General features: G+C 44.4%; 1 protein-coding gene across 1 annotated transcript in view; it reads right to left on the reverse strand.

Moving 5' to 3' along the window:
* The window catches only part of LOC142741632 (serine protease ami-like), a 278,481-nt gene extending 261,424 nt beyond the window's left edge, over nucleotides 1-17,057 (reverse strand). The window contains exon 1 of the mRNA XM_075850992.1: nucleotides 16,972-17,057. The gene's annotated coding sequence lies outside the window, so the exon portion shown is untranslated. The remainder of the gene's footprint in view (nucleotides 1-16,971) is intronic.
* Nucleotides 17,058-17,780: the final 723 nt, after the last annotated feature.

A 17,780-nucleotide genomic window follows, 5' to 3' on the forward strand; every position in this document is an offset into this window, starting at 1 on the left:
CCATTACCGCAGTAGGGCCACATGTGGGATATTTCTCAAAACTGCAGAATCTGGGCAATAAGTATTCAGTTGCGTTTCTCTGGTAAAACCTTTTGTGTTATAAAAAAAAAATGGTATAAAAAGGATTTTCTGACAAAATAAATATGTCAATTTCACCTCTACTTTGCTCTAAATTCCTGTGAAAAACCTAAAGAGTTCATAAACTTTCTAAATGCTGTTGTGAATACTTTGAGGGGTCTAGTTTCTAAAATGGGGTGTTTCGTAGGGGTGTCTAATATATAGGCCCCTCAAAGCAACTTCAGAACTGAACTGGAACCTAAAAAAAAATAATGAGCATTGCCTACTCCAAGACGACCCCAATTTTGACCGTTTGTATAAACGGAGACCCCTATTAGACCGTTTCATTGCCCGGTTTTCCCAAGCATACACCCCCGAGAAGTGTATTTCTATTGATGAGTCCTTGGTACATTTTAAAGGGAGGCTTCAATTCTGCCAGTACCTGCCGGGTTGGAGGGCAAGGTATGGTGTGAAGATGTATAAGCTGTGCGAGAGTGCATCAGGTTATACCTACAAATTTAGGATATATGAAGGGAAGGACACCAGTGTTCAGCCCCCAGAATGCTCCCCTTTACTGGGAGTTAATGCAAAAATTGTGTGGGATTTGGTGCACCCACTGCTGGACCAGGTTTACCAACTCTACCTGGATAATTTTTATACCAGCGTCCCACTCTTCAAGTGCCTCGCTTCCATAAGTCCTGCGGCACTGCTAGAAGAAATCTGAGAGGCCTCCCTAAGATTCTGCTTGGGCAAACACTGAGAAAGGGGTGAGAGCAGGGCACAATCTTGCAGCAACATATTGTATGTCAAGTACAAGACAAGAGAGATGCCACACCAGTACCCATGTACCTGTACGAGGTACCAGTACAGAGACCCCCAAACCAGACTGCATCCTGGACTACAATAGGTACATGGGAGGGGTGGACTTGTCAGATCTAGTCCTGAAGCCCTACAGCGCCATGCGGTGTGGTATAAGAAGCTGGCCGTGCACATCATACAGATGGCATTGTACAATGTGTACGTGCTACGTCGATGTGCAGGCCAGACGGGAACTTTCCTGGAATTTCAAGAGGTGGTTATCAAGAAACAAATTTTTAGGGACCAAGAAGGGGGGGCACCCAGTACTTCTGGAAGCGGGGTCACACGCATCGTACCAGGGCAACACTTTGCAGGAGAAGTTCCCCAAACTGGCAAGAAGGGAAAAAGTCAAAAGAGGTGCAGAGTCTGCTATAAGAGGGGGATAAGGGAGGACACAATATATCAATGTGACACGTGTCCCGAAAAACTAAGGCTCCGTATGAAAGAGTACTTCAAAATGTATCATAAATCACTTGATTTTTAATCTACCCCAGTTTTAGTTACCCTCATGCACTCCGCACATCTTATCCCCCTCATCTTTCCCTTCTGAGCCCTGCCGTGTGCCCAGGCAGCTGATAACAGCCACATTGAGGGTATTGCCATACCCGTGAGAACCCACATTACAGTTTATGGGGTGTATGTCTCTGGTAAAAATGCTCACTACACCTCTAGATGAATGCCTTAAGGGGTGTAGTTTTTAAAATGGTGCCACTTCTTGGGGGTTTCAACTGAACTGGTACCTCAGGGGCTTCTGTATACATGACCTCGCACCAGAAAATCCCCAGTAGGCCAAATGGTGGTTCTTTTTTCGTTCTGAGCCCTCCGATGGGCCCAAACGTCAGTTTATCACCACAAATTGGGCATTTCTGCACTCAGGACAAATTGGGCAACAAAATGGGGTATATTATTTCTTGTGAAAATAAGAACTTTTCAGCCAAAACTACATAATATTGGAAAAAAATAATTTTGTTTGAATTCCCAGCCAATTCAAATAAGTTATGTGAAAAAACTATGGGGTCAAAATGATCACAACACCAATAAATGAATTGCTTGAGGGGTGTAGTTTCCAAAATGGGGTCACTTCTGGTGGGTTTCCATTGCTTTGATACCTCTGGGGCTCTGCAAATGCGACATGGCACCCGAGAACCAATCCAGCAAAATCTGCACTCCAAAGAACACACAGCGCTCCTTCCCTTCTGAGGCCTCCCATGGGCTCAAACGGCAGTTTATCGCCACAAATGGGGTATTACTCCACTCAGGAGAAATTGGGCAAAAAAATGGGGTATTTTGTTCCCTGTGAAAATAAGAAATTTTGATAAAAAATGAATTTTTTTTCATTTCACAGCCCAATTCAAATTGGTGCTGTGAAAAAACTGTGGGGTCAAAATGGTAACAACAGCCATAAATTAATTCCTTGAGGGGTGTAGTTTCCTTGAGTGGGGTCACTTTTGGGAGATTCCTACTGTTTTGGTACCTCAACACCACTTCAAACCTGGCATGCTGCCTAAAATATATTCTAATAAAAAAGAGGCCTCAAAATGTACTAGGTCCTTCTTTGCTTCTGGGGATTGTATTTTAGTCCACGAGCACACTAGAGACACATGTGGGACATTTCTAAAAACTGCAGAATCTGGACAATACATATTTAGTAGTGTTTCTCTGGTAAACCTTCTGTGTTACAGAAAAAAAATTAATACTATTGAAATTCAGCAAGAAAAATTTAATTTTCAAATTTCACCTCTACTTTGCTTTAATTTCTGTGAAATGCCTGAAGGGTTAAATAAACTTTCTAAATGCTATTTTGAATACTTTGAGTGGTCTAGTTTTCAAAATGGGGTGTTTTATGGGGGTTTCTAATACATAGGCCCCTCAAAGCCACTTCGGAACTGAACAGGTACCTTACAAAAAAAAAGGCTTTTGAAATTTTCTTAAAAATATGAGAAATTGCTGTTTATGTTCTAAGCCTTGTAACGTCCAAGAAAAATAAAAGAACGTTCAAAAAATGCTGCCAATCTAAAGTAGACATATGGGAAATGTGAACTAGTAACTATTTTGGGTGGTATAACCATCTGTTTTACAAGCAGATGCATTTAAATTCTGAAAAATTCTATTTTTTATACATTTTCTCTAAACGTTGCAATTTTTCACCAATAAAGACTGAATATATCGTCCAAATGTTACCACTAACATAAAGCCCAATGTGTCACGAGAAAACAGTCTCAGAATCGCTTGGATAGGTTTAAGCATTCCGATGTTATTACCACATAAAGTGAAATATGTCAGATTTGAAAAATGGGCTCTGAGCCTTAAGGCCAAAACAAGGCTGCGTCCTCAAGGGGTTAAAGGTCTCCGGTCACCACACAAACGCATGATGGTATTGCGTCACCTAAAATGTTTACGTACAGACATAGCGCTCTTGCAGGAAACGCACATGTCAGAGGTAAAAAATTTTTAGGATGAAATAGCTATGGGTAGGTCAGGTATTTGGATCTCCGGCTATAGAATTGAAGGCAGGTGTTCTTATTCTTGTTCATCAAAAGCTTACTTATAAAGAGTCACAAGTGTCTAAAGATTCTGAGGGCCGATGGATAAATGTGCTACTTACTAGCCCCACAGAACAAATTAGTCTGTATAATGTATATGGCCCAAATGTACGTAGCTCCTCCTTTTCCCATAGTCTAAGCACTGCTATTGGAGCTGATCACTTTCCACAAAAATTTTTAGGAGGTGATCTGAATGTAGTAGAGTGAAGACAGGACCAATTCAGACGAGGGGGGAGGGAGTCCCTTGCCCACAAGGGAAAAGGTATTAAAGATGTTTCTTACGAAAACGGATTTACATGATGTTTGGCGTTTACACAACCTAGAAGGTGGGGATTATTCCCATTCACATCCACATCAATCCTGGTCGCGCATTGACTACACTTTAGTATTTCCCCTTTTATTGCAACGAGTACGACATTGTGAAATAGAGCAGATGCTTATTTCAGATCACTCTCCTGTATTATTAGACATTTATGACTGTTTTCCCCATGGTACTGATTTCTTATGGAGATATCCGTCTAATCTAGCTACCGAGGAATGTTTCCAGAACCAGCTTAAAGGTTGGTGGCAAGAATTTGAATTGACAAATGGAGCTCATGTTACTAACCCTCAGCTTTACTGGGATACAGCAAAGGTAGTCATGCGGGGTCACATTATGGCATATGTCGCTAACTTTAAGAAAGTCACTAAACAAAAGATTGGTGCTCTGAGTGACACTCTCAGGAACTCTTATACCCTTTTTCAGAGCTCATCTACTATAGTTAATAGAGAATCTTGGAAAAAGGCTAAAGGTGAGTACGAGTTATGGTTAGCAAGCGCGAGAAGCTGAAGGGTTCGGCCTTAGAGGCAAAGTTGTTTTGGTTTGGTAATAAAGCAGGCAGTCTTTTGGCTAGACTATCTAAGGCTATGTTCACACGGAGTATTTTGGGGGAGGAATATCTGCCTCAAAATTCCGTTTGGAACTTTGAGGCAGATTTTCCTCTCCCTGCACGCCGATTTTCGCGCCGATTTTCGCGCCGTTTTTCGCCCGCGGCCATTGAGCGCCGCGGGCATAAACAGCGCGAAATACGCTTTCTCTGCCTCCCATTGAAGTCAATGGGAGGTCAGAGGCGGAAGCGCCCGAAGATAGGGCATGTCGCTTCTTTTTCCCGCGAGGCAGTTTTACTGCTCGCGGGAAAAAGACGCCGACGCCTCCCATTGAAATCAATGGAAGGCGTTCTCGGGCCGTTTTTGCCAAGTTTTGCTACGCGGTTTCCGCGTAACAAAAATACTCGGCAAAATACCCCGTGTGAACATAGCCTAAAGGTCCGTGGTCACATTCTATTATTGCTAAGTTGAGGGATCAGCTAGGTTAGCCGCAGAGTCACCCACAACAGATAAATACCATTTTGAAAGATTTTTATGCCAATCTATATGCTAGTTGCCAAAACACTCCCAATATGACTCCTCTTTCACTAGAATCCCTAAATTTACCTGTTCTCAAGAGAAGGTTTTGTTAGATTCCCCAATTACAGAGGATGAGCTTAAATCTACTATTAACTCCTTGAAACTCAATAAAGCTCCAGGGCCCGATGGTTATACTGGAGAATATTTTAAAGCTATGAGAGATCAAATTGCTCCATGTTTGCTTCAATTGTACAAGGGCTACTTGACTGGACAGCCGATCACATCAGCCTCCAACGTCGCATAGATAAAGGTTTTGCCGAAACAGGGTAAGGACCCTGAACTTGCATCATCATACCGACCGACTCGTTAATTAATTTAGACCTGAAACTCATATCTAAAATAATGGCAGATAGATTTGCATCCATTTTTCCCATGTTAATCTTGCCTAGCCAAGTTGGCTTTGTCAAGGGCCGTTCAGTGGTGTCAAATATACGTAGAATCCTGAGTGTCTTAGATGAAGTAAATCTTAACCCTTCTGCTCATTCGTCCCCAGCGATTCTCACTGTGGATGCCGAAAAAGCCTTTGATGTGGTGGACTAGGGATGGTTGGGCAGAACGCTGGATTCTATGCACATTGTAGGTCCTTTACGTACGTATTTGACAGCACTCTACACTGAACCGTCAGCGAGGGTATATACGCCTGGTTTTCTGTCACCCCCTTTCCCTCTATTCAAGGGCACGCGACAAGGCTGTCCACTTTCGCCCCTTCTTTTCAATATTGTCCTTGAACCTTTTATTAGGACATTGGAGGCTGATGGTGATGTCTATGGTATAACGGTGGGCTCAACTGTTGTTAAAGCGTCATATTTTGCAGATGATGTTCTGGTCTTTCTATCTGATCTGCTCAAAGATCTTCCTTGAGTTTTTGATCTGTTGAAGGCCTTTGAGGTTTCTTCTCGCTTCAAGGTTAACGTGGCAAAATGTGAATTGTTCGATTTATCTAAGGCACAATCCTCGCCTAATTGGTCAACTCTTAATATACCTGGGGTTATTTCCAAAAGTTCGATAAAGTATTTGGGAATTTATATTGGACATACCCCGTACTCAGTGTATACTCTAAACTATCCTCCCTTGTTATCTAAAATGGTAAATCAAATAACGAGATGGCGGCATTTACCACTATCTTTTATGGGTAAATGTCATTTAATTAAAATGGTAAGCTTCCCTAGATTACTATATCCGGTGCAGACTATACCTCTTCTCCTTAACCATACCGATATTTTGAAACTTAATGCTGCTTTTACGTCTTTCATTTGGTCTCAAAAACATCCAAGGATAGCTCTTAGGAAACTTCTGATACCTAAAGACTTGGGGGGGTCTCAATTTCCCTGATCTCCTTAGTTATAATTTAGCATGCCTTGCTAGTCATTGGATTGATTGAATGCAGAGATCTAGCTACTACTCCAATTACTCTCTGGAGGCAGGAATAGTATATCCTTTGCAGTTATCTTCTTTATTGCATACTGCTTTTGGAGACGACGCATATTAATACGAAATACTATAATGGCATTGAAGTCTCTTAGGTCTTCGTTTAAGCTTCCTCAGTGCCTATCTAAACACATGAATCTTTGGGTACATCCAGGTTTCCCATAGGGGTGGGATAATCCTCATTTTCGGCAGCGGCGCCCCTCTGCAAACCGTTTAATGACCTTCAAGGTGATAGTATCTACTTTTAATGTCCCTTCACATCATTATCTGGCTTATTGCCAATTATGTTCCTTTTTACGATCTCTACTTTTCGCCGGTGTGCATTGAGAATACCATGGATTCCTTGAGTGGCTTTCCTCCATCTAAAGCCTCTTTATCACTTCTCTACAAAACGTTTAGGGATCGACAGGCAAAGTCTACCTCTTCATTAATGTTCAAGGCCTGAAATAGAGAGAGCTTCCAGCCCCGGATCTGACACAACAAATTCTAGAGGGGTGGATAAAAGTGCGAAAAGCGGTTGTAAATGAGCAATGGTGGGAAGCACATTTAAAATTTTTACATCGAGCCATTTATGGTTTCAATATATCCCCACACCCTAACGCGCCAGATAGATTGGTTGCTTGCCCAAGATGTGACACTCCCAAAACGGACCTTCTTCATGGACTATGGAGATGTCCCAAACTCGTTCTGTATTGGACTGAGGTATTAAAGTTTATAAAGGATTCTTGGGGAATATCTCTTACCATGGATCCCTTACCCCTTTTTTTTCAAATTTTTTCTGACCTTTTTTGTTTGCCACAAGCTCTTCATGTGTTTCTGCTGATTGCTAAACGGTGCTTATTGGCCCAATGACTTACGTCTCTTATACCTACACTTGCTGACCTTATGTACCAGATGAAAAAATTTATACTCATGGATAAATTGGACATAGAACGTACACCGGAAGCCAAAGCTTCCAAATTTTTCCAGAAATGGAAGGTCTTTGTTGGTAAGCATTATCAACAAAGTGAGATTGTGGAGTTGATGGCTCCGTTTCATTATACGTCCTGGTATTTGACCAGAGATGTTGCTGGGATGCTTGGTAGATTGGGGTCTCGGTGAATGTTGGGAGAGGAGATAAATGAAGCTTATTGGTGTCACCTGATATGGATCTTAGATCTGATGTTCTATTTTCTTTTAGCAGTCTGATTAAAAACTAATGAGTTCTTGAGTACTGTAGGGTGGGGGTTCTGATTGATTAGTTCATTTGTTCTAACGTTATATGTAACAAAACAAAATAAAAGTGTGTACTTTATATTGTAAGTGCTATCGGACAATTTGTATGTTGTAATTTTATGTGATGTATGATGTTGTTATTGTACATTGTCTTTTTCTCATGTATTGCTTTTGATATGTTGCATTTTCTACTTTGTAATAGAGCTTTAAAATCAATAAAAAATGTTGTTTTAAAAAAAATCAAATGTTAAAAAAAAAAACATTCTTCCAATTTCCCCCCTAAAGTAATGCAATTTTTTTTGCATAATTGGTATCGCTATGTTGATAAAAGTCCGAACTATTCCAATATAACATTATTTAACCTGCATGATGAATGCTTTAGAAAAATAAAAAAAAGTCAGAATTTCAGGTCTTTGGTCACGTGTACCCCAAAATGGTGCCAATAAAAACTACCCTACCCTAAGAACTAAAACCTGCTAGTCCTCACACCGCACAATCTATGGAAAATGAAAAAAGTTATGGCTCTCAGATTATGGTGACACCAAAATTAAAAAAAATGTAATACTTTTTTCTTTGTAAAAGTGGTAAAACATAGAGTGATTAAAAAGTGGAACTCGTCCAGCAAAAAACAAGTACTTATACGACAGCTATGTCGATGAAAAAATTTAAAAAATGATAACTTTTGGAAGGTGCGGAGGAAAAAAATGAAAATAGAAAAACTAAAATTGGCTGCGTCTCTAAGGGGTTAATACATGTAGATACCTATTTTAGGAAATGCTAGGCATTGTCGTACTTTTTTTTTTTTGCACAGATCCAAAAATTCATGTATAATATTCCTGTTCAACTCCTCTTGGGTCTCACAAGGCTCTCTCTATAATTAATTTAGAATACGCAAAGTCTTCTTGTCAACGTCATCCATTTCCTGTGAATTTTGCGTTTCTTTTTTAGCATTATGCCAAACTCACAATAGTTTCATCCTAGCAAATAATAGCTAGCCTTTTTCAAACTTGTTTCCCCCTGCCCCGGTGAGATACCAAGTCCTCAATTTAAAGAGGCTCTGTCACCAGATTCTCAAATCCCTATCTCCTATTGCATGTGATCGGCGCTGCAATGTAGAGAACAGTAACGTTTTGTTTTTTTGAAAAACTTTCATTTTTGGCCAAATTATGAGCTATTTTATATATATGCAAATGAGCTTTGAAATGGACAATTGGGCGTGTTTTTTTTCGTATGTCCAACTGGGAGTGTATTGTGTTTATAACTGGGCGTGTTTACGTGTATGACGCTGACCAATCAGTGACCAGTCAGCGTCATACACTCCTCTCCATTCATTTACACAGCACATAGTGTTCTTACTAGAACGATGTGCAGCCACATACGCAAGTGTCCTGATAATGAATACACATGACCTCCAGCCTGGACGTCATGTGTATTCAGAATCCTGAAACTTCTGAATCTTTTCTGTGAGATTCCAGCAAGCCACGCGTAATCTCGCGAGATTACGAGGTAAACGAGATTTCGTTTCCCTTGCTGGAAATCTGGTGACAGAGCCTCTTTAATAACAAGATCTGGCAGTGTGACATTTGCACGTCTATTCAAGACTGTATGTACCTTCCCGTGCTACTGAGTGTTACTTAAATACTTACTATAGAAAAACACACATAGTCATCTTTGTGGAATAAAGTGGGGGTGGCCACAGCTTTTATTAACAATATAACAAAAGGAAACCTTGTCCGTTCATTGACATTCATTAACTTGATGTTCTGGATGACGATCACCTCGCATGCCGTGCCACCGCCCCCGCGGTGGGCATGTCTTTGTTGTTTTGCCAGGTGAGCCGTCTTACACATTCCCTTCAACGAAACGGAACAAGAGCCTCCGAACACGCCAAGCGGGGACGGGTGTATTCCTACACCGCGCTCCGTCCCACCCCCCTAAGCAAAAACAATGCCCTATCGACGGCGTCCTGCAAACCTGAAAGGAAAATGTCCAGGCCAATGTCGTTCAAGTGGACCCCGTCTTGCAACATTAAACCCCTGTTGTCACCTTCCAACTGCCTATGCCTGAGGACTACACCACCTTGACCCCTGACATGCCGCGATACCCTGACGTTCAAAAGCCGCCTGGTCCGTTCCAGGGACGCGTTGTTCCTAGCTCCCTTCCATAAAACACTACCACCAGATCCGTAAAAAAGGCCGCGAAGCGATCAAAGTCCGACCGCATAATGGAAATCAGCTCCGCTACCCTCGTTGAGCAAAGGTCATTGCCACCTGCGTGTATCACCACGACCGTTGGAGATTGTGACATTCTGCTCACAGCCACCACCTCCGGAAGGACTTGCAGCCATTTTAGGCCTCTGATGCCCTCCAGTACACATCCGCATGTTTGAAGCCAAGATCCAGCCCTCCAGGTCGGCAAGACGCCCTCTGAGCCGCCCAATAAATGTACGAATGACCGATAAACCAAACCACCGGTCTACGAACATCTGCAGAAACATATAAAATTCAACAGGTTAACAAATGAGGACGAATGTAACTCTTAAAACAACCCGATTTCCATCTTCCCAAATTTTTAATTTCCACCTCCGTCAAACCAGCCACATCCGCCATTGTGGCGGCCCCGATGCGGAACGAATGGGTCCCGAACTCAGAAGGAGGCAAACCCACCGAGACCAAGCATTTTTTTAAAATGGAAGACAATTGAAATTATGACAAAGGAGAGCCATCCTTATGTGACAAGAAACTACCCCCCTGTGGGCGCAACGCCATGTAACTCTTCACCACCCTTACCGGGCAAAATTTTGAATCTAGGGCAAAGATGGTTAACCACACCCCTTTTCCCAACACATCTGTTTTTGACCGCCGCACCCGAATTTTTATTGAATCCGACAGTGCCACTACGTCGTCCGCCAACAAGCCCGACGGACATGACCGCGAGGTGGAGACTAATTCACTAACGCGCAGTGCCCCGAAAAAAGCAAGCGCAAAAGCGCATGAAAATAAGCATGCTTCAAAAACGGAAGAACCCGCATCCGCCAATCGCCGTAGCAAAATAAAAGACACTGGACGACGGCCGTCCGATGTCTTCCTTTCCTTCCTCCAACCTTTTAACATTTGCGCAAAAACAAAACGCCTGGTGACGTCCTCCACCCCAACATCTTTAGCGCAAACGCAACCCCTGATAAGCGCTTTTGAACCACCGCTGCCGACATGCCTTTTTCCCTTAAAGAACCTAAATACCGCAACATGATCACATAACATGACTCCGGGGACATTACCTCAGTCGCATTTGCATGTGACAGCCATTCAGACCATGCCTTACCATGGCAGTTCCACGTAGTTGTTGCCAGAGAATTCTGCAGCAGCGGTGTCAGCTGCTCCCCGGCAGGTCCCAAAGAGATGGCGGGCAGTCGTACCCCTCCTGATCCGCCCGAGGATGCAATGTCCTGAAACGAAGCCACTGAAAACGAGACAGAGCATCAGCAACGTCATTAACAACCCCCGGTACATGACATGCCCTGAACACCACATTAAACGATAAACATTTTAGCACTAACCGTCTGAGCAGAGCTAACACCGGGAGAGAACTAGACGTTAATTTATTTATAACCACAACCGTACTCTCATTATCGGACCAAAACAAAATTTGCCTGTTCGCCATCTCTGCACCCCATAGCTCCACCGCTACTACGATGGGGAACAACTCCAATAACGTCAGATTTTTATTAAAACCTTTTTGGTACCAATCCGCCGGCCAAACACCAGCCGACCACTTATGCTCAAAAACCGCCCCATAACCATGGGCCCCTGCTGCATCTGTGTACAGCTGCAGGTCCGCATTGCCCATTTCCTCCTCCATGAGACACGATATACCTTCATAATCTTTTAGGAAAGATTGCCACATCCTTAAATCATCTTTTAATGAACTGGGTAGTCTTATAAAATGATGCGGCTGTTTTGCCCCTGCCGTTGCCATGGCCAACCTCCTAGAAAAAACCCTTCCCATAGGGAATATCCTGCATGCAAAAGCCAATTGACCTAACAAGGACTGTAAGTCATGCAACGTGACCTTTTTTGCGCATATGCTGCTGTTAATATCCTGTCTCAATTTTGCAATCTTGTCTTCCGGGAGGCTGAGAACCATCTTGCTCGTATCGATTTTTATCCCCAGGAAGGAGAGGCACCAACATGGGCCTTCCGTTTTGTCCTCCGCTAGAGGGACACCAAACATGGCCATAAAAAACCTGAAAGAATTCAAAGTGTATAAACATAACGACTCATCTCGAGGACCGATGAACAAAAAATCATCCAAGTAGTGTATTACCGATGTGTTGCCTGTCTCAGACCGCACAACCCACTCTAAAAAGGAACTGAACATCTCAAAATAGCGGCATGAAATAGAGCACCCCATCGGCAAACACATGTCCACGTAATATAGGCCGTTCAATTGACACCCCAACAGGTGAAAACAGTCAGGATGAACCGGGAGGAGGCGGAAGGCTGATTCAATGTCAGACTTAGCTAACAAGGAAAACGGTCCCGCTTTTGAAACTAACTGCATAGCTCTGTCAAATGATATGTACGACACAGCCGCCTCCTCCCTAGATATCCCATCATTGACTGATTCACCTGGAGGGAAAGACAAGTGGTGTATGAGACGAAATTTTCCCTGCTCTTTCTTTGGCACGATCCCCAGAGGGGAAATTCTGAGGTTCTCTAATGGTGGTTCCGTGAAAGGACCCGCCATTCGCCCCATGCTAACTTCCTTGTCTATTTTCTCCTGAGCAATTTCCGGTTGAGCTATAACAGACTTTAAATTTGAAGCAAACGTAGCAGCCGGCTGATAAACATGCGGTATATGAAAACCATGTGTAAAACCCCTAATGAGCATTTCTGCCTCCTGTCTCCTGGGGTACCTGTCTAACCAGGGGCGCATCCTTTGGACGTTCACCGGCGTCCTCTGGCTTACCTGCAGCAGCTGGTCTCGCGGGGTTCTTACTTCTCTTAAAGCAACGCAGCGCTGAGTGGGATCCCCCGCATATGGAGCATTTATGCTTGAATTTGCATGAAGCGAAAAACCGACAATGCCCTTCATTGAAGAGCCAACAAGCCCCTGGTCTGCGACCCGCAACTGCCGCCTGAGGGGGGGGGGGGGCGGCGGAGGAGGCAAGAAAGGAATTCTGGGGCCTCTGCGTCAACATTAATTGTATCCATACATCCGTGGCCTTAGAGGACCAACCTATGTCTGGCCGAATAGCTAAACGGCGCCTGAATTCCTCGTCGTACCTCCACCATGCAGTTCCCCCGTGCAACTTATGCGCAGAATAAATTGTATCCAGATATGTAAATAATTCAAAGGCTTTTTCTGGTTTACTTTGACTCGCTATGCTCGCCAACACCGCGAAAGCCTGCAACCAATTTCCAAACGTTTTTGCCACTTTGGGCTTTTTATCATCACTTTTATCAAACTTCCTCTCTTTATCAACTGTTAGCTGCTCTGGCGACACTAAAGACCATATATCCACATATTCACATTTTTTAATTTTTTCTCTAACTTCATTTGATATATGTGTCCCCAGGGGAGCAACTCCACAAAAATACGAGTCCCTGAGCAACATGCCCGTGTTATCCAACGCCTGCACAGGCTGCGGCTCCGCCGCCCCTGGGACCTTAATCGGGACCTCAGCCCCACCCATTTTTTCCAAAACATTTTTCAGCATACCAAATAACTCGTCACCATTATCAGCGTTTTTATTCCATGCTTGTGCACATGATAACTCACCACTCTGATGACCCGCTGACTGAACATCTGCATTTTGCGTTGTGGGCGGCGGAGAAACAACCGTTGTCGCCTCAACCGGTGTAGTCTTCCCGTGTCTCCTTCGGTCGAACGATCTGCTTCTCCGCCCACGTTGTCTGCTCATGCGTGACCTCCTGCTGTGTCTATCCACGGACTCCTCCGAGGAAGCCGAGGACGTGCGATATGCTGACCTACTTCTTCGTGCGCCTCGTGATCGATGTCTAGAAACCCTACTGCACGACCGTTGCCTATGCCTACTCCTTCTATCCCTATAAATTGTGTGTCTGTGGGAGCCAAGCCTTCTCTGATTTCGTCTCTCCGACCTGTCAGATCCTGATTCAGAGCATGTGTCCGATCCACGGCCCCTTGTCCCACACCTATGGGCTCTGCCGGCGGAAACACATCTCTGTAATTGCTCACTGGCCCTATCCTGCGGTGTACCCTGAATGCACTCGAAAAAGTCTTCTTCACTATCGTCTGCAATCTGACTAAGTCCTGCATTGCTTGTGGGAACTTCCTCCTCCCCCCTGTCTCCTCTCATAACCGGCGTGTCCTTTACAACATTGGCAGATTTTCTGCCAAACCACCTAGCAAGCCTGCCAGGTGGTTTTGGAGCAACCTGTTGCTGCACTGCCTCCTATTCCATGCCGCTGCTATGACCCACCGCGCCGTCTACTCGCGGGGGTGTGCGTTGCCTCACTACACTTGCCTGTCTGCTATGTTGCCCTGTGAGAAGGGAGGCCTGGCTGCCAGCCCGTCCTCCTTCATCGTGAACCGGCAGTGTCTCTCCTACACTACGCTGCTCGCTCACCTCGCCACGCTGCTGAGCCAGGTGACGAGACGGCGCCCTCCCCCGTTTTCTAGCTCTAGTGGGGGAAGGACTCAGCCGAGTAGGCGGACGGCACCTCCTTGCGGGCCGCTTGCCACTGGCTAACGGCTCAGACACCGCGCCATCCATTTGCTCAGACCCACCTCGTAGGAGCGGGGTTAGCCAGGCTGATCCTTCCTTCGCTATCTTCTCTTTTAAAAGCGCCAGCAGCGCTTGCTCTGCCATATTAGAGTGATGATTCCTCTGTAAAGCTTCACTAGCTGTAGAGGTTCCTTAACTCTGTCTGGAAAGCGGGAAAGAGGCTCACTACAGGAAGTAACCTCACTTATATAATCTTAAACCCTCCCTCCCATGTGATTCCCTCGACCACTCATATCAGGAACCCACTCAGTGTGCTTTATGGGATACTTAAAGGAGACCTGACATCCAGTCAGTGGCTCCCCTGCTTAGACAGCCTGAGATCCCTAATTAATAATATCATTATTTGCCCCGTCGTTGTCTCGTGGTGGACCGACTTTTCTCCCTACTGATCGTTCTTCTGTGGGTTTTCCTTTTTCTCTGTTGTCAAAAAAAAGAAACTTTCCATAAAAATTTTCACTCCTTTCCCCACTATGTCCTTGTGATCAGCATCACTATTCACATTGCTAGTAAAGTCCCCACCCATAGAGAAAGACAATTTCCTCTTGGGTCTATAGTTCTTTTTGGGATAATTTAAACATTCAGCACCCAATCTTTGTGTGAATGTTTCATTCCTTATATGTAAAATCCCTTTACGTAAACCTCTTGGGGTAATCTCTAACATTTTATTTGATTCAACATTTTTAATGTCCTATTTTTTACGCAAATTACTTAATACAAATTTTCTATGATTTTTAAATAAACCAAAAATGTCCCTATATGACTCCTCTGTACTTCTATTTTTCACAATTAAAGAAAGCAGAGATCTGAGTATCTACAGAATCAGGATCAGAATCCAAGGGAAACTGACAAATCTAAGGGCGTGATATACGTCCGTGCAACGTGCGTGATTTTCACACGCCTCGCACGGACCTATGTTAGTCTATGGGGCCGTTCAGACAGTCCGTGATTTTCACGCAGAGTATGTCTGCTGCGTGAAACGCACGACATGTTCTCAATTTGTGCGTTGTGCGGGCATCATGCACCCATTGAAGTCAATGGGTGCGTGAAAATCACGCGCAGCACATGGAAGCACTTCCGTATGACGCGCGTGATTCGCACAACAGCAGTCAAAATTATGATTGAAAACAGAAAAGCACTGTGGCGAAACCGTGTCAGTGGGGGTCGGTTTACGCCAAGAGAATGTGGGCGATAGATTCAGGCGACACAGATTAACAGGGGACAAGCCACAGCGGCGCGTTTATTAACAGGGACAGACACACACAGAAACAATGCACCGCTGCTTCTCCCCTCTGGGCTGGATGGGACAGGCTACCTCACTATGGGCTCTCTCCACTGTACCTTTCATCCTTTGGGGTGTCTCCAGATCCTCCTTAGTTAGATGGGACTCCAGCACTTGTCCTCTATTACTGTCCCTAGGTCAGGTACCATCTCTGAGGTAGATAGCCCCTGCCTGCAGCTCACACTGCTATCTCATCCTCTCCTGGACAGCAACTAACTGAGAACTCATCCAGCACCACTATATCCCTCACTCACCCCTCCCTCAGGCATCAGGCCATGTGCATCCTGCTCTTGCCCCCTCCTTTTTCTTATTTACATTCAGACAAGTTCCCGCTTGCAGCCTGTGACTCACTCTCCTACAGTATAAGATTAACCCTAGAGGGGAGGACAGTGAAGCAGCACTGAATACAATATAATATAAATCAACTGGTTATCAAACATAACGTAATGCAGTTTGAGGGGACATATCCCCATCTGGCACCGGGCGCCATCTAAGCTATGGCACCCGGACGGCGGGAGTGCGACGGTTTGCGGCAGGCTTAACCTTTATTTGGGTACAATGCCTGTAACCGTCACCCGTTCCGCCACAGACCTCCCCCAGCTTAGATCCAGAATCAGTCCTGCTGACCCTCTGTCGGGTCAGTGATGAGATCTGCTGTCAGTCTCCGCCCATCAGTGTCCTGCTGCCGAGAGAGTCCATCAGCATTCCCGTGGTCCCAGCACTTTTTATGAGAGATGGTAAAGTTATAGGATTGTAAGGCCAGGCTCCACCGTAGTAAACGCCCATTGTCCCCGGCGGTTCGGTTCAACCAACTGAGAGGACTGTGGTCTGTGACTATTGTGAACTCCCTCCCATAAACGTAGGGCTGGAGCTTCTTTAGAGCCCACACGACAGCCAGGCACTCCTTCTCAATGGTTGCGTATGCCCTCTCTCGGTCCAGCAGCTTCCGGGAGAGGTACGCGACCGGGTGTTCGTGGCCCGCCTGGTCCACCTGGCTCAGTACCGCTCCCAGCCCGACGTCTGAGGCATCGGTTTGGACTATGAACCGCCGGTGGAAGTCAGGGGCAGCCAGGACAGGGGAAGTGGAGAGGGCAGTCTTAAGGCTCCCGAATAGAGATGAGCGAACTTATCAAAAGTTCGGTTCGGCTAGTTCGCCGAATTTCACAAAAAAGTTCGGTTCGGACCGAACTAGTTCTGACCGAACTAGTTCTGACCGAACCTGTCACTTCCGTGCGCCGAGCATGCTACTGTCCGGGGTGCTGATAGAGTTAATGGGCTGCACTAACTCTTTCAGCAACCTTCACAGTACATGCTCGGCGCGCGGAAAATACAATTTAAATGTAATAAAAAAATAAAAATTATACGTTCGTACTTACTTTCCTCCTGTCCGGCCTCCAGCGATGACGTTTCATCCCTTTCGCCGCTGCAGCCAATCACAGGCTGTGGTGGCGGTCACGCACGTCAGGATGACGCTTCATCCCACGTGACCGCCTCTGCAGCCAATCACAGGCTGCAGCGGCGACATGGATGAAACGTCATCGCTGGAGGCCGGACAGGAGGAAAGTAAGTATGAACGTATTATTATTTTTTTTTGGCATGTATGTATGTTGGCATGTATGTATGTATGTATGTTGGCATGTATGTATGTTGTCATGTATGTATGTATGTATATCTGTGCATGTATGTTGGCATGTATGTATATATGTGCATGTTTGTATGTATATTTGCATGTATATATTTGCATGTATGTATGTATGTTTGCATGTTTGCATGTATGTATTTTTGCATGTATGTTGTCATGTATGTATGTATGTTTGCATGTTTGCATGTATGTATTTTTGCATGTATGTTGTCATGTATGTATGTATGTTGTCATGTATGTATGTATGTATATATGTGCATGTGTGTATGTATATTTGTATGTATGTATGTATGTATGTTTGCATGAATGTATGTATGTATGTTTGCATGTATGTGTGTTTGCATGAATGTATGTATGTATGCATGTTTGTATGTATATTTGCATGTGTGTATATATATGTATGTATGTATGTATGTATGTATGTATGTATGTATGTATGTTGTCATGTATGTATGTATGTATGTATGTTGTCATGTATGTATATATGTGCATGTATGTTGGCATGTATGTATATATGTGCACGTGTGTATGTATGTATATTTG

This window comes from Rhinoderma darwinii, chromosome 1, assembly GCF_050947455.1.
Source record: "Rhinoderma darwinii isolate aRhiDar2 chromosome 1, aRhiDar2.hap1, whole genome shotgun sequence".
In the NCBI taxonomy this organism is placed as follows: domain Eukaryota; kingdom Metazoa; phylum Chordata; class Amphibia; order Anura; family Rhinodermatidae; genus Rhinoderma; species Rhinoderma darwinii.